At 43.9% G+C, this 24001-nt stretch overlaps 2 pseudogenes; one reads left to right on the top strand and one right to left on the bottom strand.

The window, feature by feature from the left end:
* Window positions 1–10953: 10953 nt before the first annotated feature.
* LOC136335558 (F-box-like/WD repeat-containing protein TBL1X) lies at window positions 10954–23353 on the bottom strand (annotated as a pseudogene).
* LOC136333987 (kinesin-like protein KIF20B pseudogene) lies at window positions 13401–17655 on the top strand (annotated as a pseudogene).
* Window positions 23354–24001: the final 648 nt, after the last annotated feature.

The raw sequence follows: 24001 nt of genomic DNA, 5'->3' as shown, positions 1-24001 counted from the left end.
GTCCTCTGAGCATTCACAATGACTTGACAGGACATTTCATAGCAAACTCTGAATTGCTGTTTCTGAATTACAAAACTAGAACCAGACTCACCAGAATGAAATGGAAACTGCTGCTTGGCCTCCCCTGTGTGGGCATCCCAAATTATGGTTGTCTGCGCTCTGCAAATCAAAAAGGAAATGTCAGTAACTAGTCTCCTCACCAGGCTTTCTGTAGAAATGTTTATCGAGCAAGAAAAGGTAGTGAGGTCTTGGCAGAGTAGCTCAGTTAGTTAGAGTGTTGTCCCAATACACCAAGGTCATGGGTTCAATCCCCAGTCAGGGCACATACAGAAATCAACCAAGAAATTAATAAATAAGTGAGAAAACAAATCAATGCTTCTCTCTCAAATCAATCAATCAGTTAAATATAAATAAATAAGAAAAGGCAGCAAACCCCTTTTCATTCCAAACTAGCACTGTCCAAGGAAAATATTATGTGAGCCACACAGGAAATTTTGTGTTCTAGTAAGACTTCTAAAAACAGAAAAGAACAAAGAAACAGTTTCACTGCAGTATGGCCGAAATATTGTTTTAACACGTAACCAATGTGTGTCTGTCAATGAGATACCTGATACTCTTTGTTGTCTGGTCTGTGGAAACCTACAGACCCCACTGCCCTGTTACAAGGTGAAAAACCTGTAATGGAGCTCATCCAAGTGTCTTCCTGGCACTTTGCAAATGAAGAGTTGAGGAAGAAATGGCCATTTCTGCACACTCCCCTGACAATCGCTGCCCAAACTGGGGACAGGAAACAGGGCGTAGCACACATGTTATGCTGGGGTGAGGCACCCCCCCCCAGACTGGTCCACAAATAAGGGGAAAATGAACTTTCCCTCTTGGAAGACAACGTAAATCTTGAGATCTTCTGAACATACGTGTGTTGGGGAGACAGGAAAGTGTCTGAAGACAGCTCAGGGAACACCCTTGGAACTAACATTAACCAGAACTTTCCACATTCTGGGAATCTGTATACATCCTGGCTGATGTCAATAATGCTCCTGATTAGAGAAAAACTGGTTATGAGCTGTGCTGCCCATACACATTTTCCAAAGAAAGCGTCAGAACCGTGAGTATCTCTGAAACCTGGTTCTCTGCATTCTGGGTCAGTTCTAGACTGAACATCTTTAATTCATTTGTTTGGTGGATCAAATACTTTTCTTTTATATTTTTCTTAAGTGAGAAGCGAGGAGGCAGAGAGTGAGACTCCTGCATGTGCTTGACCGGGATCCACCTGGCAAGACCACTAGGGGGCGATGCTCTGCCCATCTGGGCCGTTGCTCCATTGCAACCAGAGCCCTTTTAGTGCCTGAGGCAGAGGCCATGGAGCCATCCTCAGCGCTCGGGCCATCATTGCTCTAGTGAAGCCTTGGCTGTGGGAAGGGAAGAGAGAGGCAGAGAGAAAAAAGAGGGAAAAATGTGGAGAAGCAGATGGGTGCTTCTCCTGTATGCCCTGACCTGGAATTGAATGTGGAAAATCCACATGCTGGGCCAATGCTCTACCACTAAGCTAATCGGCCAGGGCCTGGATTAAACACGTTTTAAGTTTACTTATTGAGATACACCTGGCACTGGAAAGAATATACAAATTCACACTTCTGGTGCAATTTCACATTCTGCATCAGTAATTATATAATTTTATTGATGTTTACATTGAATTATAATGCCCAGACAATGGAAAACATTAAGTAGCAGAAAAGCTGGTAAGAATCTGAAATATACTAAAGGTCAATGCCAACATCCCTGAGAACTCCAATTCCTCCCTAGATATTTTTTTTTTATTAAATTTAATGCAATGACATTGATAAATCAAGGTACATATGTTGAGAGAAAACATCTCTAGATTGACTCACCCAAAGTCGAATTGTCTTCCGTCACCTTCTATCTGGTTTTCTTTGTGCCCCTCCCCTCCCCCACCGCCTCTCTCCTTCCTCGCCCCATCCCCCTCACCCCCCTCCCCGTTACCATCACATTCTTGACCATGTCTCTGAGTCTCATTTTTATGTCCCATCTATGTATGGATTCATATAGTTCTTAATTTTTTCTGATTTACTTATATCACTCCGTATAATGTTATCAAGGCCCATCAATGTTATTGTAAATGATTCAATGTCATCATTTCTTATGGCTGAATAGTATTTCACAGTATATATGTACCAAAGCTTTTTAATCCACTCGTCCTCTGACGGACACTTGGGCTGTTTCCAGACCTTCGCTATTGTGAACAATGCTGCCAAAAACATGGGGGTGCATTTCTCCTTTTAGAGCCGTTCTATGGTGTTTTGGGGGTATATTCCTAAAAGTGGGATAGCTGGGTCAAAAGGCAGTTCAATTTTCAATTTTTTGAGGAATCTCCATACTGTTTTCCACAGAGGCTGCACCAGTGTGCATTCCCACCAGCAGTACAGGAGGGTTCCCTTTTCTCCACATCCTCACCAGCACTTATTCTGTGTTGTTTTGTTGATGAGCGCCATTCTGACTGCTATGAGGTGCTATCTCACTGTGGTTTTAATTTGCATTTCTCTAATGATTAATGATGTTGAGCATTTTTTCATATGCCTATTGGCCATCTGTATGCCCTCTTTGGAGAAATGCCTATTCATTTCTTTTTCCCATTTTTTGATTGGATTGTTTGTCTTCCTGGTGTTAAGATTTACAAGTTCTTTATAAATTTTGGTTATTAACCCCTTATCAGATGTATTGTCAAATATATTCTCCCATTGTGTAGTTTGTCTTTTTATTTTGTTCTTATTGTCTTTGGCTGTGCAAAAGCTTTTTAGTTTGATATAGTCCCATTTGTTTATCCTGTCTTTTATTTCACTTCCTCGTGGAGATAAATCAGCAAATATATTGCTGCGAGAGATGTCAGAAAGCTTACTGCCTATGTTTTCTTCTAAGATGCTTATGGTTTCATGGCTTACATTTAAGTCTTTTATCCATTTTGACTTTATTTTTGTGAATGGTGTAAGCTGGTGGTCTAGTTTCATTTTTTTGCAGGTAACTGTCCAATTTTCCCAACACCATTTGTTAAAGAGGCTATCTTTACTCCATTGTATTTCTTTACCTCCATTGTCAAATATCAGTTGTCCATAGAGCTGTGGGTTTATTTCTGGGTTGTCTGTTCTGTTCCATTGATCTATATGCCTGTTCTTATGCCAGTACCAGGCTGTTTTGAGTACAATGGCCTTGTAGTATAACTTGATATCAGGAAGTGTGATACCTCCCACTTTATTCTTCTTTTTTAAGATTGCTGAGGCTATTCATGTTCTTTCTTGGTTCCATATAAATTTTTGGAATATGTGATCTATATCTTTGAAGTATGTCATTGGTATTTTAATTGGTATTGCATTGAATTTATAGATTGCTTTGGGTAATATAGACATTTTAATGATGTTTATTCTTTCTAACCATGAGCACAGTATATGCTTCCACTTATTTGTATCTTCCTTGATTTCTTTTATCAATGTTTTATAATTTTCCAAGTACAAGTCTTTAATCTCCTTGGTTAAATTTACTCCTAGGTACTTTAATTTTTTGGTTGTAACAGTAAAGGGGATTGTTTCCTTAATTTCTCTTTCTGGCTGTTTATTGTTGGTGTATAAAAATGCCTCTGATTTCTGAATATTAATTTTATATCTTGCCATTTTGCTGAATTCATTTATCAAGTCCAGTAGTTTTTTGACTGAGACTTTAGGGTTTTCTATATACAATATAATATCATCTGCAAATAATGATAGATTTACTTCTTCTTTTCCAACTTGAATGCCTTTTATTTCTTCTTCTTGTCTGATTGCTGTGGCTAGGACTTCCAGGACTATGTTGAATAAGAGTGGTGAAAGGGGGCACCCCTGCCTTGTTCCTGATCTTAAGGGGATTGCTTTTAATTTTTGCCCATTGAGTATGATCTTGGCTGTGGGTTTGTCATACATGGCTTTTATCATGTTGAGGTATTTTCCCTGTATATCCACTTTGCTAAAAGTTTTGATCACGAATGGGTGCTGGATTTTTATCAAATGCTTTTTCTGCATCTATTGAAATTATCATGTGGTTTTTCTCCTCCCTTTTGTTTATGTGATGAATCACATTGATAGATTTGTGAATATTGTACCAGCCTTGCCTCCCAAGAATAAATCTCACTTGATCATGGTGTATGATTTTTTCCATATATTGTAGGTTCCGGTTTGCTAATATTTTGTTGAAGATTTTAGCATCTATATTTGTCAGGGATATTGGCCTATAATTTTCTTTCTTTGTGTTGTCTTTGCCTGGTTTTGGAATCAGGATTATGCTCGCCTCATAAAAGGAGCTTGGAAGTCTTCCTTCCTCTTGAATTTTTTGAAATAGCTTGAGGAGGATAAGAATTAGTTCTTTGAATATTTGGTAGAATTCACTTGTGAAGCCATCAGGCCCAGGATTTTCTTTGTTGGGAGTTTTTTGATAACTGTTTCAATCTTATTTGGTATAATCAGTCTGTTTAGGTTTTCTGATTCTTCCAGATTGATTTTTGGAAGATTGTATGTTTCAAGGAATTTGTTCATTTCATCTAGGTTGTCTAGTTTTTTGGCATACAATTCTTCATAGTATTTTCTTACAATATTTTATATTTCTGTTGTGTAAGTTGTTATTTCTCCTCTCTCATTTCTAATTTTATTTATTTGAGTCCTCCCTCTCTTTTTTTTGGTGAGTCTAGTTAAAGGTTCATCAATCTTGTTTACCTTTTCAAAGAACCAGCTCCTAGTTTCATTTATCCTCTGTATTGTCTCTTTAGGCTCTAAGTCATTTATTTCTGCTCTGAACTTTATTATTTCCTTCCTTCTACTGCATTTGGGCTTTACTTGCTGTTCTTTTCTAATTCTTTTAGATGCAGGGTTAAGTTGTTTATTTGAGCTTTTTCTAGTTCTGAAAGTGTGCCTGTAGTGCTATGAACTTCCCTCTCAGTACTGTTTTCGCTGTGTCCCATAAATTTTGAGTTGTTGTATGCTCATTGTCATTCGTTTCTAGGATTTTTTTTATTTCTTCTTTGATCTCATTCTTAATCCATTCGTTCTTTAACAACCTGCTATTTAGTTTCCATGTGTTTGAGAATTTTTGAGCTTTTCTGTTGTGGTTCATTTCTATTTTCATGCCGTTGTGATCAGAGAAAATGCTTGATTTGATTTCAGTCTTCTCAAATTTGTTGAGAGCACTTTTGTGCCCTAACATGTGGTCTATCCTAGAGAATGTATCATGAGCACTTGAAAAGAATGTATATTCTGCTGCTTTAGGGTGAAAGGTTCTGAAGATATCTATTAAATCAAGTTGATCTAGTGTTTCCAATAAGTCTGCTGTTTCTTTGTTAATTTTCTTTCTTGAGGATCTATCTAGTGATGTTAGTGGAGTATTGAAATCCCCTACTATTATAGTATTGCTGTTGATATCGCCCTTTATATCTATCAAAGTCTGCTTTATATATTTAGGTGCTCCTATATTAGGTGCATAGATATTTATAATAGTTATATCTTCCTGTTGGATTACTCCCTTTATCATTATGTAGTGGCCTTCTTTATCTCTTACTATATCCTTTGTTTTAAAGTCCATTTTGTCTGATATAAGTATTGCTAGCCCAGCTTTTTTTTTCATTTTCATTTGCATGAAATGTTTTTTTTCCATCCTTTTACCTTCAATCTATGTACATCTTTTGTTTTAAGGTGTGTCTCTTGTAGACAGCATATGTACGGGTCCTGTTTTCCTATCCATGCAGCTACCCTGTGTCTTTTGACTGAATCATTTAATCCATTTACATTTATGGTTATTATTGATATGTAGTTGTTTATTGCCATTTTATTCTTTAAAGCTGTATTCCTTTTTTGCTATATTCTTTTCCCACTTTGATCTATTTACAACAGGCCCCTTAACATTTCCTGCAGCATTGCTTGGTTGTTTTTTGTTTTTGTTTTTGTTTGTTTTTTTACAGAGACAGAGAGAGAGTCAGAGAGAGGAATAGACAGACAGGAACGGAGAGATCAGAAGCATCAATCATTAGTTTTTTGTTGCGCATTACGACACCTTAGTTGTTCATTGATTGCTTTCTCATATGTGCCTTGACCGCGGGCCTTCAGCAGACCAAGTAACTCCTTGCTTAAGCCAGTGACCTTGGGTCCAAGCTGGTGAGCTTTTGGTCAAACCAGAAGAGCCAGCACTCAAGCCGGCGACCTCAGGGTCTCGAACCTAGGTCCTCGGCATCCCAGTCCAATGCTCTATCCACTGCACCACCGCCTGGTCAGGCAGCATTGCTTGATTGTAATGAATTCCTTGAGGTTTTTTTTTGTCTGGGTAGCTTTTTATTTCTCCTTTGATTTTAAATGATAGCCTTGCTGGATAAAGTAGTCTTGGTTGTAGGTTCTTGTTCTGCATTACTTTGAATATTTCTTGTCATTCCCTTCTGGCCTCAAGTGTTTCTGTTGAGAAGTCGAATGTTATCCTTATGGGGCTCCTTTGTAGCTGATAGCTTTGTTTTCTCTTGCAGCTTTTAATATTTTCTCTTTATCACTTAGCTTTGGTATTTTAATTATGATGTGTCTTGGTGTAGGTTTCTTTGGGTTTCTCTTTAATGGAGTCCTCTGTGCTTCTTGAACTTGTGAGAGTTTCTCCTGCATTAATTTAGGGAAGTTTTCAGCTATGATATGATTGAACAAAGTCTCTATCCCTTGTTCTTTCTCTTCTTCTTGAGGAACCCGTCTGATGTGGATGTTATTTCTCTTCATGTTGTCACAGAGCTTTCTAAGAGTTCCCTCAGACTTTTTGAGTCTCTTTTCTTTTTTCTTCTCTGCTTTCTTGCCTTCATTCCAGTTGTCCTCTAACTCGCTGATTCGATCCTCAGCTCTATCCATCCTGGGGGGGGGGTTGTTTTTGTTGTTGTTGTTTTGTTTTGTTTTTAATTCCTTCCATTATGGTCTTCATTTCTGGTCTTTTTTTTTTTTTTTTTTAGTTTTAGATTTTATTTATTCATTTTAGACAGAGGAGACAGAGAGAGACAGAAGGGAGGAGCAGAAAGCATCAACTCCCATATGTGCCTTGACCAAGAAAGCCCGGGGTTTTGAACCAGCAACCTCAGTGTTCCAGGTCGATGCTTTTACCCACTGCGCCACCGCAGGTCTGGTCTTCATTTCTAATATTGTATTTGTCATCTCCGACTGATTCTTTTTTAATATTTCAATATCCTTTTTTATACTTGCTATTTCTTTATTTAAGTGTTCATAATGACCATCTATTGTTGTTCTAAGATCCCTAAGCATCCTTACAATCATTATTTTGAACTCTGCATCTGGAAGTTTAATTATTTCCATATCACTCAGTTCATCTCCTGAAGGTTTCTCTTTTGGTTTCATTTGGATTGCACTTCTTTGTCTTCTCATTATCTGTGTTTGGGTGTTTTGTTTGTAGAGTTGGTTGAGTCTAGGCTTGGTGTTGTCTGCCTCCAGTTTTCAATTGTGTTATTTCTAGGTCTTCTTGGGTTGGCATCAGCTATTATTTGTAATCCACTTTCGGATTTGGACAACTTTGAAGTCTTGATTTGTTTGTTTTCTTAACAGGTGATAGTTGTTTACTGATCTCAGCAGGGGACTTCCTTGAAACTGTATCCAGGAATGCAGTGGGTGTAGCCTCTGATTCTGAAGGCCTCTTCTACCAATTAATCTCAGCTTCAGTAGGGGGAGACCTGAGTTACTGCCCCTCCTCCCCACTTCTTGTTTTCAGCTGTGTCTTGTAGCACTGATTGGAACTGGAGAGATGTCTGGAGATCTGTGATCTGGAAGCAATTTAGACTTGTTTTGTGGAAGGATCAGTCCCTCCCCCAGCTATGGCCACCTCCAGCACTGGATGAGTTAGCTTTTTAGATTGTCTCCTGTATTCCTTTGCCCCTCATCTTCTGTCCTTCTCTCTCCCCTTTCCACTTGGAAGATAAGCAGGTCCTTTCAACACACCATGCTCCCTGGTCACCAGCCAAGTGGCTGTAAGCAGTATTTTCTTCTCTTTTCCCTGGAGTGAGAGCCCCTCTGGGCTCTCAGCCTCACCCCCTCCCATTCCTGTAAGCAGGGGAGATTCAGGTGCTCCCTACCAGGTTTGTTGTGGCTTCTTCTTTGCTCCTTGGTTTTTGAGACCTGTTCTTGTAGTCCAGAATTGGTTTTTCACACTGATTTTTCCTAAATTGATTTGTATTCCAGTTTGATGGTGAGAACTGGGTGTCTGTGCATCTGCCTACTCCGCTGCCATCTTCAGGTCTCCTATCTTAAGTATTTTTAAGTGTAGAGTTAAGTTTAGAGCCCCGGAGTCCCAGCCAGTTACTTGCTCAGTTCCGTAGTCACCTGCTTCTCCTTTCCTTTCAACATGTGAAATGCCCTCCCTAGGTATTTTTTTAGAACATTATTATTATTATTTATTTTGTGATTGACCATTGAAAGCAGATAGTGCACAATTTGAAATATGCATGTTCCCTGACCACACAGCTCAGAGTCAGGTGGTCAGAGTGGGGTCAGCTAGAAAATGAGAAGGGAATATAAAAACATCCCCTGAGACAACAGGAGGCAAGGACAGAAAGAACTCTCCCAAGAAAATGGGGGGAGATTTGCACACGGATCTGTAAAGCAGTGTGACACACTCAAAGATGACATGCTATCAACAATTGGTAAGGTCACATCAAAGCGAGGAAAACCAATAAGCATGACACAGGTTGTCTTGGCTGCTCACAGGGAAACAGGAAGCCTTAGATTTCAAAGAAACTACTGTTGTCTAGAGATTCAAGAAGCCATTTAAGCCAACACTCACTTTGTCTACACCGGCACTCAAAATGTAGTCCCCCTTTTTGTTCCACTTCAAGGCAAAGATGGGGCCTTTGTGCTGGCCCAAGGTGCTGGCCAGGTTATTTGGTGGGTAATTCAAATGACAATAATAAATACATCAACTTCAAAGCCACAGTTGGTCCACTCCACTTTCCCATACCAGAGCCCCTCTCATTGGACTCCAACACAAGGGAGACCAGGCTTACCATCTTTCATCCATATTCTTGCAAAACCATCATAGGACCCCATCACCAACAATGTCCCATCACTCTGTGGGCTAAAAAAGAGACAGCCAACAGACACAGCTTAGTAAGGGCAACTTCTGACCCACCACAGATGACCTCTTACCCCAGGGCTAGAATATTCTTCCACCAATAATGGGTGCCCTGTTAAGACTTATCAACCCCAGCCCTGGCCAGTGGGATGAGTCATAGAGCATGAGCCTAGCATGTGGAAGTCCTGGGTTTGATTCCTGGACAGGCAAACAAGAGAAAAACCCATCTGCTTCTCCAAACCTCTTCCCCTCCTCCTCCTCTCCTCTTCTCTTCTCTCTCTCTCTCTCTTTCTCTTCCCCTCTCACAGCCATAGCACAGTTATAGGGAGTTGGCCCTGGACACTGAGGATGGCTCCATAACCTCCACCTTAGGCACTGAGAAGAGCTTGGTTGCTGAGAAATAGAGCAAAGTGGTCAATGGGCAAAGCTTCGCCCCCTAGGGGGCTTGCTGGATGGAGCCCAGTTAGGGTGCATGTGGGAGTCTGTCTCTGCCTCCTCTCCTCTCACTGAATTAAAACAAACAAACAAAAAACAACAACATAAGCCCTGGCTGGTTGGCTCAGCGATAGAGCGTCGGCCTAGCTTGCGGAGGACCTGGGTTCGATTCCCGGCCAGGGCACACAGGAGAAGCGCCCGTTTGCTTCTCCACCCCTCCGCCGTGCCTTCCTCTCTGTCTCTCTCTTCCCCTCCCGCAGCCAAGGCTCCATTGGAGCAAAGATGGCCCGGGCGCTGGGGATGGCTCTGTGGCCTCTGCCTCAGGCGCTAGAGTGGCTCTGGTTGCAACATGGCGACGCCCAGGATGGGCAGAGCATTGCCCCCTGGTGGGCAGAGCGTCGCCCCATGGTGGGTGTGCTGGGTGGATCCTGGTCGGGCGCATGCGGGAGTCTGTCTGACTGTTTCTCCCTGTTTCCAGCTTCAGAAAAATGCAAAACAAAACAAACAAAAAAAAAACAACAACATAAAACTTATCAAACCCCATTTGACTTGCAGCAGTCCTTGGATTACCAAAGAGATTTAGTACTGTAGGTTTGAAAAAGTGTAAGTATTCATAGGCACAGAAAAGTAAAAATAAGTACTATATTAACACAGCCATTTAAGTTGCATTTAATACTTAAATGTACCTGTTCCAATGAACATACAAATTCAACTTTGGAACAAACCCAGGGAAGCTCTCTTGTTCGTATCTTAGGAACTCCCTGTAGTTTTCATGCACATTATTTAAATTAAAATGTAAGTAGGCCCTTGCCGGTTAGCTCAGTAGATAGAGTGTTGGCCTGGTGTATGGACATCCTGGGTTTGATCCCAGGTCAAGGCACACAGGAGAAGCAACCATCTGCTTCTCTTCCTCTCCCTCCCCCTTCTTTCTCTCTCTCCCCCTCTCGCAGCCAGTGGCTTGACTGGTTTGAGTGTGGCCTGGGTGCTGAGGATAGCTTGGTTGGTCTGAGTGTCAGCCTCAGGCACTAAAAATAGCTCAGCTGATTTGAGCATCAGCCCTAGACCAGGGTTGCCGCATGGGTTCCGGTTGGGACATATGTGAGAGTCTGTCTCATTCTCTCTCCTCCTCTCACTTAAAAAAAGAAATACCACAGGAAAAGTTACAATGAGGCTGGGGAGACTTTTCTGAGCTTTGGACAATGCGTCCGTGTGAAGAAAAGAAGAGTTTGTGAGAAAATGATGGAACAGGCAGAAACACTCATAGAGCCAGAAAAATCAAAAGGAGTTAGAAACAGGGGCATATCTCATGTGCACACAAATGTAACCCTGCTGACACAACTCCCTGAGCGCTTAGAAACAGAGCCCCCATGATGTGTGCCACCTCAGGGCCCCTCATGGCAGTCCCTGCATTCCACTGTTGGCTGTCAGAATGCAGCCTGTGCTTATGTTCCAGTCCAGCAAAGTCATGTCTTTGTTACTGGGGACATCGTGTCCCCCTTCCTGGATACAGTGCCGCAGCATGAGCTGGGTGGAGGCCCCACTGCTGTTCTCACTGAGGTTCCACATAGCCATCGAGTCTACAGACCAGCAGGGGGGAGCACACCGCACTCAGCATTCCTTTTGCTCACTGTTTTTGTTTTCTCCTTCCTCTCTTTGTAACCAGAGGCTGCAGCCGACGGGCAGAGGCCAGACAGTGACCCAGGGCAGTCCTTGGGTTACCAAAGAGATTGGTAGGAGACCTGGGGGGAGAGACCAGACATAAACCCAAACCCACACATGTTACATTTTTTTTCCTCGCTGGGTTTTCTCCTCCCCATCTCTGCTGCACTGTGTAATTTTAAATGTCATCATTAGTCCCCACCCCAGAGAGAAAATGGCTTGGCACCAGGACTTCTGGACAATTTGACCACAATCAGGGGCACTCATAGGAGGGGCATGTGGGCAGGTGCCCACACCACAGTCTGCACACTTGGGAGTGTAGTAAGGTACCAAAAAGCTACAAAATTAATATTAATACTTTAGGGAAAGAAATGTGAACATTTCCTGGCTTGCAGAAACGTACTGTGTAGGAGGCTCCCTTCTACTGGGAAGCTTAAAGAGCATTTTATTAATTTGGGCTAGGCATACAGAGGGATTTTGTAGATATGATTTTTATGCTTGTGTGATGTTCACCAAGTCAGGATGGCTGATAGCATTGTATTGTAAATGAAGAAGTGAAGGAGATTTAGATTCCCTCCCTTCCCCCCACATCTGTAAGGAAGCAGGTAAATAGCTAGCCAGGTGCAGGAAGAGAAAGATTAAAAAAAAACCTTTTCTTATTTGATGAGCCATTTGCAGGCATTTATCCCCTAGCACCATGGAAACTACCGCTCCCCTCCTGAAAACGTATAATTAATGTATATATCTCTAGACAAAGTAATGGCAAATGAACACTGGGAAATTTAGGAATATTTTTTAATATATGGAATAACATTTTTGCTATTGCTTATAAGTTTTGATATGTAGAAATGTTTTTATGAATCCTATAGACAAATGTTGTAAGCTTGCTAATGAATTGTGTACCATCCCCCTCCTCCTTTTCCTGCCAACCTGTGTGTGAGAGCAAAGGTATATAACCCTGCCACAAGGGCTGTGCCCGACACACACGATTTGGGTCTGCAAATGCCCCGTGTTAGTCATATGCAGCCGGCATATTTAATAAATCTCCTCCTTTAATAAAACCCCTTAAAATTCATCTGGACTTGGTGTCTCTACTTAAACCTGTGGAATTGAGATATTGATACTTTACAACAGGAGTACTCCCCAGGCAGGTAATTAAGCACGTGCTCTGCGAGGTGGCAGTCCGGACAAGAGAGAGCAGCACAGAGGTCTGTGCCCTGGAGTCCCCCCAGCCTGGTGCCCTCACCTGGAAGTCAGGAGGTCACTGACGGGGTTCCAGACACAAATGAGCACCTCGCACTCATGGCCTCGGAGGACTGTGGCCTTGCTGGATGGTATCTCCACATCGCCATCTATCTCCATTGGTTTCGAGTGATCTGTCGTAGGAAACAGGGAAGGTCATCGCCCGGGCACCTCAGTCTTACAAACAGGTTTTATTTTTAATACATCACCGCTGATGATTACAACCAGACCATGGCTTGTGTAATTTAATAAATATGTTACATTTATTTAAATACAGGGTGGGGCCAAAGAGGTCTACTGGTGTGAAAGTTTATTCTTATATTATTAATTAATTGTTGTATTATTTGTTGTATATGAACAACTGTAGACCTACTTTGCCAACCCTCCACCCACTATGTGTTATGTTTATTCCAAATTTGACAGAGGGATAGCAATAGTCACTCCTTATATATAGGTGCCGGGTGATGTCGGACAGCCACCAGCACAAGAGGGGGTGAAGGTGACAACAGTCTGGTGTCTCCTGAACACAGCCCTCAGGTCTCTGTTCACCTGAGGAGATGAGGCATTTTATCTTGAGCAGCCTTCTGAGGGGTCACCTCATCATCTGGGGAGCTCTGGAGTGTGGATACCCCCACGCTCTCAGACTGCCTGCTACCCTCTACCCCCACATTCACACATCCTTGTTTCCTTGGGACACATGCATGCACAATGTTTAAGCACCCCTACACTTGCATACATTCCCATGTGCATGACACACATGCACACAAGCATGCACTCTTTGAACTCAGAACCCTCAGCAGTCTGCAGGTATGAGAAGTAGGGAAGATGCAGGCAGGTGCTCTGGGTAAAAGGCTGGCTCTCTGACCTATCTGCCCAACACTGTCCTGCGGTCACCTAACGAGGACGTGCCTTCCAGAGACTTGCCTAGTCCAAGTAAGATGGCGTGCTCTCTCTGGTGCCCACTCAGTAACTGGGAGCTCCGCACTTATACCAGTGCCAAAACGTTTCACCTGGAAACAAAGTTTAATCAAGTTAAAGCTGAATTAGTTAAAACCAAAGAAGAATTAATCAAAACCCAGGAAGAGGCCCTGGCCGGTTGGCTCAGTGGTAGAGCGTTGGCCTGGCGTGCAGGAGTCCAGGTTCGATTCCCAGCCAGAGCACACAGAAGCGCCCATCTGCTTCTCCACCCCTCCCCCTCTCCTTCCTCTCTGTCTCTCTCTTCCCCCCCCCACCAGCCAAAGCTCCACTGGAGCAAAGTTTGCCCGGGCGCTGAGGATGGCTCTGTGGCCTCTGCCTCAGGTGCTAGAATGGCTCTGGTTGCAGCAGAGCGACACCCCAAATGGGCAGAGCATTGCCCCCTGGTGGGCATGCCGGGTGGATCCCGGTTGGGTGCATGCGGGAGTCTGTCTGACTGCCTCCCTGTTTCCAACTTCGGAAAAATACAAAAAAAAAAAAAATGACTGTAGCTCCATAAAAGAAAAAAAACAAAACAAACAAACAAACAAACAAACAAACCCAGGAAGAGTTAAAAAAAAAAGAGAGAGAAAATGAATCAAAAATTAACTTAAATTCATTGGTTCAAGAGCTGGAGAACTCTAACAAGAGGATAATTATGCAGAATCAAAGAATTCAGGAGTTGAAAGAGATAATTAATCAAAAAGAGGATACTATTAGCAACTTTCAGAACCAAAAGGTGGAAAACACATTTAAAAGCAGCGACAAGGCTGGTTCATCTTCTTTAATAATAAATAATAAATTGGCTTATAATGAAACAGTTGAAATGCCTAAGGACAATAAAACTAAAACTTACTCAGGAAGAAAAAGATTAAATGAAAATGAACTTCAACAAGATGAACAACCAGCAAAGAAACAACCAGCTATCACTCAAGACCAAAAGAAAAGTGAAGAAACACAACAGAGCATTTCAGAAGATGAGGAAAACATTAGAGTTTTACAAGAAAATAATGAGAATGAAGAACTGAAAACACGATTACTCATTATTGAGAATGAACTCAGAAATGAACAGGAAGCAAAAGCAGAATTAAGTAAACAGATTGTTAGTTTGCAGCAAGAACTTTCTTTTTCTGAGAAGAAGAGCTTTTCTTTAAGTACAGATGTCCAACAAATTCAGTCAACGTATGACAATGCAGTTTCTGAATTACAGTGCAGAAAGGGATCAATCAAGAACAGGAGGAAAAGATTATGAAATTGTCTGAGGAGAGAGAAATTGCTAGAAGAAACATCACAGATCATTGTTTTCCAAATAAAATTAATGCAAGCAAAAATAGATGAACTGCGAGCCTTTGATTCAGTTTCTCAGATCTCAGACATAGATTTACTCAGTCTCCGGGTTCTCTCAAGTGGTTCTCAAGAGGACGATTTGCCCAAGTACACAGTTGAACCCTTTGGATAATGATTATTTGGTAAGTAAGCAGGTTAAACTCAATAGGGAAAGTTCTTTCCACTCTAGTATTGATGCCATTTGGAAAGAATGTAAGGAGATTGTAAGGGCCTCCTCCAAAAAAAGCCATCAGATCCAGGAACTAGAAAAACAAATTGAAAAATTACAAGCAGAAGTAGAAGGCTTTGAGAATGTGAACAAGAGACTGAAAACAGTGAATAAAAATCAAGATGACCTACTAAAAGAAAAAGAAACTCTCATTCAGCAGCTGAAGGAAGAATTACAAGAAAAAAAATATTAGCCTTGATGTTCAGGTACAGCAAGTGGTTGAAGGAAAGAGAGCACTTTCAGAACTTACACAAGACATTGCATGCTATAAAGTAAAAATAAAATAAATGAACTTGAAGCAATCTTAGAAACTCAGAAAGTTAACTGTAGTCATTCAGCTAAGTTAGAACAAGAAATTTTGAAAAAACAATCTATCATCTTGAAGCTAGACAAAAATCTGAAGGAATTTCAAACAAATTATCAGGATTATTTAAAAAGTACCAAAGAAAAGGAAGTCATGTTGAAAGGCGAAATCACCCAATTAACAAATAATTTGCAAGATGTAAAGCATTCTCTTCAATTAAAGGAAGAAGAAAACTGTCAAGAGACAGAAAAATTGCAAGAGGAGCTCTCTGCAAGCTCTGTTCTTATCCAGAATCTGAAAGCAGATCTTCAGAGGAAGGAAGAAGATAACGCTGAGCTGAAAGAGAAACTAACTGATGCCAATAAACAGATTAAGCAAATACAGAAAGAGGTATCTCTAATGTGTGATGAAGAAAAATTACTGAGGATTAAAATGAATGAACTGGAGAAAAACAAAAACCAGTGTTCTCAGGAAATAGATATGAGACAGCGAACCATTCAGCAACTCAAGGAGCAGCTAAGTTATCAGAAAGTGCAAGAAACTATACAGCAGTATGAGAGAGTGTGCAAAGATCTAAGTGCTAAAGAAAAAATAATTGAAGACATGAGAATGACTCTGGAAGAGCAAGAACAAACTCAGGTAGAACAAGAGCAAGTGCTTAAAGCCAAATTAGAGGAAGCTGAAAGACTGGCCACAGAATTGGAAAAATTGAAGGAAAAATGCAAAGATCTGGAAACCAAAAGTAATCAAAGGTCAAATAAAGAACTTGAAAATAACTTAGATATGCTTAGTAAAAAACTCAATAAACTTAAAGATGAGTCACAAGAATCTGAACAGAAATATAACTCTGATAGAAAGAAATGGTTAGATGAAAAAATTATGCTAATCGCTCAAGCAAAAGAAACTGAGAATCTACAAAATAAAGAGATGAAAAAATATGCCGAAGACAGAGAGCATGGTTTAAAGCAGGGGTCTCAAACTCAACTTAGCATGTGGGCCGCAGAGCAAGAGCACAGCCGTTCGGCGGGCCGCACTAGGTCTACAAAAGGCAACTGTTACGCAACACTTTTCTCACTGCAGTTGGAAACAAAAAAAAAATCAGTACAACAAGCACAATCGTACATGCAGTTTACTCAGTGTCACAAAACGACCAGAAACTGTAGTTCGCATCACAACTGCTGTTAACTAAGCTAATATCTAGCTAGGATGCTAGAGAAATGAAAAATACAAGTAGGCCCCTAGGCTTACTTAATTTTATCCAAAATATTTTGAACTTCGTGGATTAGTCTGTGGGCCGCACAAAATTGTTCGGCGGGCCGCATGCGGCCCGCGGGCCGCAAGTTTGAGACCCCTGATTTAAAGCAACAAAATGGCCCTGGCCAGTTGGCTCAGCGGTAGAGCGTCGGCCTAGCGTGCGGAGGACCCAGGTTCGATTCCCGGCCAGGGCACACAGGAGAAGCGCCCATTTGCTTCTCCACCCCTCCGCCGCGCTTTCCTCTCTGTCTCTCTAGTCCCCTCCCGCAGCCAAGGCTCCATTGGAGCAAAGATGGCCCGGGCGCTGGGGATGGCTCTGTGGCCTCTGCCCCAGGCGCTGGAGTGGCTCTGGTCGCAACATGGCGACGCCCAGGATGGGCAGAGCATCGCCCCCTGGTGGACAGAGCTTCGCCCCTGGTGGGCGTGCCGGGTGGATCCCGGTCGGGCGCATGCGGGAGTCTGTCTGACTGTCTCTCCCTGTTTCCAGCTTCAGAAAAAAATGAAAAGAAAATAAATAAATAAATAAAGCAACAAAATGAAGTGGAGAAAGAAACCATGGATATCAAGCCCATAAACATGAATTCAGCAGATCTTGGTGTGATTGAAACTGAACCTCAGTCAACAGGTTTTGAAATTTCCAGCAATGAAGTAGAGGATTTTGTGAAGTGTGAAAATAAGAAAAATACCACACCCAGAACTAATTTGAAGTCCCCTGTTGCTGAGCCCAAAAATTCTTCTGTCAAAAAGGAACAAAAGGTTTCAACAAAATCGTTATCGCAGAAAACATACTCTTTATGGAGTCAAGCATCTGCAATTAATGTAAACTTGGCTACTAAGAAAAAAGAAGGTACACTACAGAAATTTGGGGACTTCTTACAACATTCTCCAACAAATCTTCAATCAAAAGCAAAGAAGATAATTGAAACGATGAGCTCTTCAAAGTTCTCAAATGTAGAAGTAAAGAAAATGCATCACGACCAAAACGGGCCAAACGGAAATTATACACAAATGAAATTTCATCTCCTATTGATATATCTGGCCAAGTGATTTTTATGGATTATAAAGTGAAGGAAAGTGATCATCAGATTCTCAAACGACGACTTCGAACAAAAACGCCCAAATAAAATCACCATGAAGAATGTTTTAATATAAATTTTATGTTTATTATAATCATTGTAACTTACATCCTAACTCTGAAGATTTTTGTGTATATTATGACATTAAATCCCTCTGTATATACATTGCTATTTTTTTATACATAGTATAATTTTAATTCAATAAAGGAAATAAGTAAAAAAAAAACAAAAAAAAAAAACATTTCACCTGGAAGGCTGGGTGGAGGATTAGGGGCCTGCCCTGGGAACACTGTATGCTGGACGGTGACCACGCAGTGTGGGTCCCTGCAACACACAGCAAGCTCACAAGGAGGCATGACTCCCTAAAACTGAGCTGTGTAAGTTTTAAGTCTTAAAGAATGCTGTGTCTCAGGATTTCAAAGGAAGGGTGGAGCATGAAGCCTCTTAGGCCCGAGGGAATGCCCATGTTGGGAAACGACTGGGGACAATCGTGCTGTGGACAGACCCCAGCAGAACCTTTGGCACTGGGACGCCATGAGAAACCACTAGAAGCCATCCCAGGCCTGTGAGGCCACACTCACTGATCGCGTGGGCTCCGTTCTCCTCCACATTCATGGTGGCCTCTCCGTTCTTTGGTGAGTTGGGATGGAAAACAGCTGCCACGGTCGCTGTGGTCCCCGTGGCTGCAGCTGCTGCTGCTGTTGCTGCTGCCACGCTGGTCCGCTGCTAAGCGCGCTTCTCCCAGAAGGCCTGCTGCCACGTCTGCACCACATCTGGCATCACAGTGTCAATGAGGGAAAGGTACTCTATGAGGCAGCCTTCAAACCTAGTGCCATCCTGAGGAGAGAGCCATGGGGCAGCCATCAGCCCTGGGGCTTCTCAGGGGACATTTGCACCTCAGGCAGATGGGCTGGGAGGATGGCACAGAGCTTAGGGCAGTGCCAAGGGCATCTGCAGTGGGCTTGGTGGTAGGCACAGTGGTCAGGGGGTGGTGGGGGTGAGCATTGGTGCAGGACAGATGTAATGGCTGTGCTCAGCGCGGGACCCACACCACACTTGGTGTGTTACAGACATCAGAGCTCTGCCACTTTATTCTATGGAAAAGGTGCTGTCTGATATCCAATTGCTCCCATTAGCAGGTGAGGGGGATTGTGCCGTGCCAGAGGACTTTGGTAATGCCTGGAGACTGTTCTGGTTGTCACCACTGGGAAAGGAGACGATGCTGACATCTATCTGGTGGGTGTAGACCACGACACTGCTCACACTCTAGTGTGCACAAGACACTACCCCCCACACAGAATGTTCTGGCCCCCAATGTCAAGAGCAACGAGGCTGAGAAAACTTCTCAGATGCCAGGACAAGTGTGGGAAGTACCTGAGAATAACTACCGCTCAGTGCAGGAGTGCGTGTCTTCAGGAACATCCATCTTGCATGAGAGAGTGGGAGAGAGAGAGAGAGAGAGAGAGAGAGAGAGAGAGAGATTCACCAGAGAGTGGACTGCTAGGACACCTCTCTGTTTCACTGGATAAAATGCACCCTGGCAGCCTTACTTTAGAAATTAAAAACAAGGAAAAGACACAAGTCCCAGCTAAGTGGAAACCCAACGAACCATCACCCCAACTGGCAGCTGCTCACAATTATGTGGAATAAGGAGGCAATCTTACAACAACACAAAACGTGTAAAAAAGGAGTAGGACATCTGTGAGCCACCTTCATTCCCGGATCCAACCAACGCTGACAAGCTGGTGAGCATGCCGGCCTCCACCACATATTCAGGCCCCAAGTGGGTGACTACTTTGCAAAGAGCAAGGACTGTCCACACTCATCAAAACGTGTCCTAGTTTAAGCTCTAAAAGCACATGTCTCACTTGTAACAACAGCAAACCTAATTGACAGGGTCTCTTGTTTTGCTCTGCAAGGACAGGAAAGGTACAACACACAAGGGACAGAAACCAGAGGGGCGGAGAAAACAAATCGCGGCCTCACAAGTGCTGAGCGCTGGCAGGAGTCTGGGAGGAGGGGGTTCCTGTCCTTATATCACTTGTTTGTTTTGTGGAAGACCCCCAGACACCCAAGGTAAGAAAAGAAGAGGTTGCCGTGGACAGGGAAGAAATCGGCACAAAGTCAGTTGCCTTCCAAAGATGTGGGTTTCTGGAAAATGTCACAGGAACATACGTGACAGAACACAGGGTCCATTGCTCCTGTGACTTCGAAAGCCAAAGATAAAGTGGAGGGAAATGGGACACAGAGACAGGACGAGAGGAAAGTCTGGGAAGTCTGAGGAGATGGGCTTCCAGCAGGTGAGACCTGTGGAAGGGGTCACTCGAGGGCAGGACCCTTGGACATGCGGTGCCATGAGCATGCAGGGTCAGGGCATCGGCCATGTGGGAGGAGTCATGCCTGGATACGGGGAAGCCAGGTGTACAGCTGTGTGCAGGGGCATGGTGGGAGAAAGCATGGAATACATAAAAGAGACTCGGACGAAGATGCCAAGGATAGCGTAAAGGTCACCAGAGGTCCTGGGCACCTTCCCCGGAGAATGTCAGAGAGCAAAGCCAAAGGCATGGGTGGAAGAGTGGACAGGTTGTACTGAAAGGAGCTGTTATAAACCAAACCTGAAAAAAGAACCCACTGGTGTAAAACTGGCCCAACAACACACTGAGCCCCAACCTAAAAAGAGAGAGAAAGGATTCATACAAATATGCTCCATTACTAATTTATAACTCTGGTCCTGTCATTTTACTGCTTCTACAACAAGCACGAATATCAGCCTGTCACCTGGAATGCTCTCGAGCACAAGTTATCCCCTGTCCTTCCCCGATGCACAAGACAGCTTCCCCTTGGACACATCTCAGGGTCTCTCAGGGTCCCTGTATCACTGGCTGGTGCAGAGAAAGCAGGGAGGGAGCCATCTCCTGTCAATGTACACATGCACAGCTATCGGCCCACACTGAGGCTAATAACGCAGTGTATGTTTTCAGACATGGGATCACATGGGGTGCTATAATAATTGGTTTGCAGCTGGCCAGCCATGTATATACAAAACACTGGTGTGTATGGGGCCTCAGAGCTGGCCCCTTGTGTATCCACAGGACCCCCACCCCTAATCCTATAAAGTACAGACCCTATAGAAGATCCCAGAGCCTGGTGAGCATGCAGGGTCAGGGCATCGGCCATGTGGGAGGAGTCATGCCTGGATACGGGGAAGCCAGGTGTACAGCTGTGTGCAGGGTCATGGTGGGAGAAAGCATGGAATACATAAAAGAGACTCGGATGAAGATGCCAAGGATAGCGTAAAGGTCACCAGAGGTCCTGGGCACCTTCCCCAGAGAATGTCAGAGAGCAAAGCCAAAGGCATGGGTGGAAGAGTGGACAGGGCCTGTTTGCAGGGCCCTGCAGGTCCCCGGGGTATGGGGGGGAGGGTGGCAAGAGGCTGGAATTCTGCCCTGCCTAAGGGAGGGGTGCATGTACCCTGTGATGCTGATCTCAGCCTCCACATACTGCAGCTGTTGTAAAGTAGCGTTTCTCCGGGTTTATGTAGAAACACCAAGTCCAAATGAATTTTTAAGGAGTTTTATTAAAAGGAGGAAATTTAATATGCCGGCTGCATATGGATAACACGGGGCATAGCTGACCCAAATCATGTGCACTGCGCACAGCCCTGAGGCAGGTTATATACCTTTGATCATACACAGGTTGGTGGGAAAAGGGGGAGGGGGAGAGATGACACAATTCATTAGCAAGCTTATAACACTTGTCGATAGGATTTATAAAAAACATTTCTATATGTTAAAACTTACAAGGTAACACAAAAGCAAAAATGTTGTTCTACATATTAAAAGATATTCCCAAATTTTGTAGTATTTATTTGCTGTCACTTTGTCTAGAGGTATATACATCAATCACACGTTTTTCAGAAGGGGTGGGAAAATCTACATGTTCCAGAGGATAAGCATATGAATGGCCCATCAAATAGAAAAAGAGGGAGAGGAAAAGGTTTGCTTAATCTCTCTCTCCCTGCACCTGGCTAGCTATTTGCCTGCTTCCTTACAGGTGTGGGGGAAGGGAGGGAATCTCAGTCTCCTTCCCTTCTTCATTTACACTACAATGTTATCGACCATCCTGAGTTGGTGTAAATTACACAAGCATAAAAATCATTTTTATCAATACAAAATCTCTTTGTATGCCTAGCCTAAATTATAAAATGCCCTTTAAGCTTCCTGGTAAAAAGGGTTTTCTACGCAGTATGTCTCTGCAAGCCAGGAAACTCCCACATCCCTTTACTTTCACTCCCTACAGAAAGGAGAGGAGACAAGAAACCTGACTTTAAAACATCAATATTAATTTTTCAATTCTTTGGTACCTTACCACATAGCCCCTTCTGCAGGATGGAGATGAACATGGCAGGCGGCACCAGCATTCCTTTGATGTTCTACTGGCTGATGTGGCTCTTGATGCCGAACATGAAGGCCGAGTGGGAAAATCCTGCAGCTAGACAGAAAGGGCAGGCGGGGAGGCTGATGGTGGAAACCATGCCCACAGTGGGTGGCATCGCTCATCTCAGCACCAGGATGCCCAGCTCCAGACAGGGCAGGGGGGACGTGGGTGGGAACAGAGGGATGCAGACTTGGGAAACCCCTGTTTGCACAGGATGGAAAAGTGGTTTGGAGTGTACAGCCGGTTCAGCACTACTCATAGCTGAACAGAACAGAGTCTGCTCCCTTTCCTGGAACACCAAACCGATGGCAGGCTTTCTCCTGGGTTCGCCCAACCCCACTTTGTCCAGAAACTAGGCACTGAAGTCTCTAGGCACCCCAGGTCTGGCTGCCGTGCATACAGGGCCTCAGCCGAGAACAAGGGCTGGCAGGTGCCCGCTGAGTGACTCACACAGCCAAGCGTCCTGAGAAAAAGAGTCTATATTCTGGGCCGGTCAGTGTGGCCAAGCCTCATTTTGCCAAAAACCTGGGAGTTCTCCCTAGGCTGGGAGATGCCGGCTCTCCCTTCTCCCATCCCTCACGGTCACCAATGACCTCCACAGCTGGCTGCTTGTAAAGGCAATGCCCAGCCAGTCACCGGGTGCATAGTACCGTGGTGATGGAACTCTGGCAGGAAAGTGGAAACAGCTACTGCACATGCACCCAATGCCTGCATCTAGAAGGGAGCAACTGGCCAGGCAGGGAAGCAGGAGCTGCTGGGGGCCCATGGGGGTCTGCGGGCGATTTGGAACCTGTAACAACCTTCCTCAGGAGAGAGCAAGGGGGCTCCCATGTCTGGAGGTCTGGGCCATGAATGGAGCCCTCTGCAAACAGGTAACCCAGCTTGGTGGGGCTTAGTACCCATGTTGGTCCTAGGGCAGTCATGGGTGCATGGGAGCTTGCAATCACTGTTACCCATGGGGGGACACTGACAGGGCTCTGGGGACTATGTGTGTATCATGAATCCCCTGTGCTCAGCTCCCTGGCCTCACATAGACTGGGGCACAGGGAGCCACAATGTCCCTCTAACCTCTGTCACATCCTATTTTCTATGAATCGGGCAGGGGAGGAGAGACCAGGGGTTTTGCAGGGCACATAAGGTGCCCCTTTTAAGTCCCGGTGTGCAGGCAGAAATACACTCATCCCAAAAGGCTGGACGCTCTCAGCCTTTGTCAGCATTACTAGCGGGGTGTGCTTCCACGTTGCTGTTTGCCAGCCCCTCTCCTGTGGGGTTCTGGGAACCCCTCTCATAAGAGGTCTTTCCTGTGGGCATGTTCCCATTGCCCCTGGTTCATCTGACCTTCCGGCGTGCTGCACAAGGCTCTCGGGGTGGGGGTCTGCACACTGTATCTCGTCCGGACATGCTCAGGACACCACCTTCACCAGCCAAACAGGGGAAGATTCCATCACCCAACTTTGCAGTCACCCCTGCCTCTCCAATCCAAACACAGGCAGACTTGCAATTTCCCAGAATGCTCACCAGGTGGGGATATTCCCTCCCGCAAGGAGGGAGCTGGCTTCACCCACCATCCTAGCCTTCCCTCCCTCCTCCTCCCCAGTCGGCTCTTTTCTGTTCCCCCTGCCAGATTACCAAGAATATATAAAATTTGTAGTTTGTTTATTTCACAGAGAGCAAGGTAACCTCTCTTCATGTGACGCCCGAATGCACAGGGACCCCTCTGAGGCTCCTCCCCAGAGCTCCTCTGACGCTGCTCTCCGACGACATAAGCAAAAAAGCTCTTTGTGACCAGCAGGCCATGCTTTCTCCAGTTTTCTCTCTCTCTTCCCGACCTCCTATCTTCACCATACTTCTCTCATTTCCAGAATACACTATGTACCCACAATTTCCCAAAGCAGCTATAATCCTTATCTTTACCACAATACTCTGTTTTTTTCACAATTCCTTTTTCTATACACTTTG

The sequence above is a fragment of the Saccopteryx bilineata genome, chromosome 4, assembly GCF_036850765.1.
Source record: "Saccopteryx bilineata isolate mSacBil1 chromosome 4, mSacBil1_pri_phased_curated, whole genome shotgun sequence".
Lineage (NCBI taxonomy): Eukaryota > Metazoa > Chordata > Mammalia > Chiroptera > Emballonuridae > Saccopteryx > Saccopteryx bilineata.
This window is presented reverse-complemented; position numbering and strand designations above follow the sequence as displayed.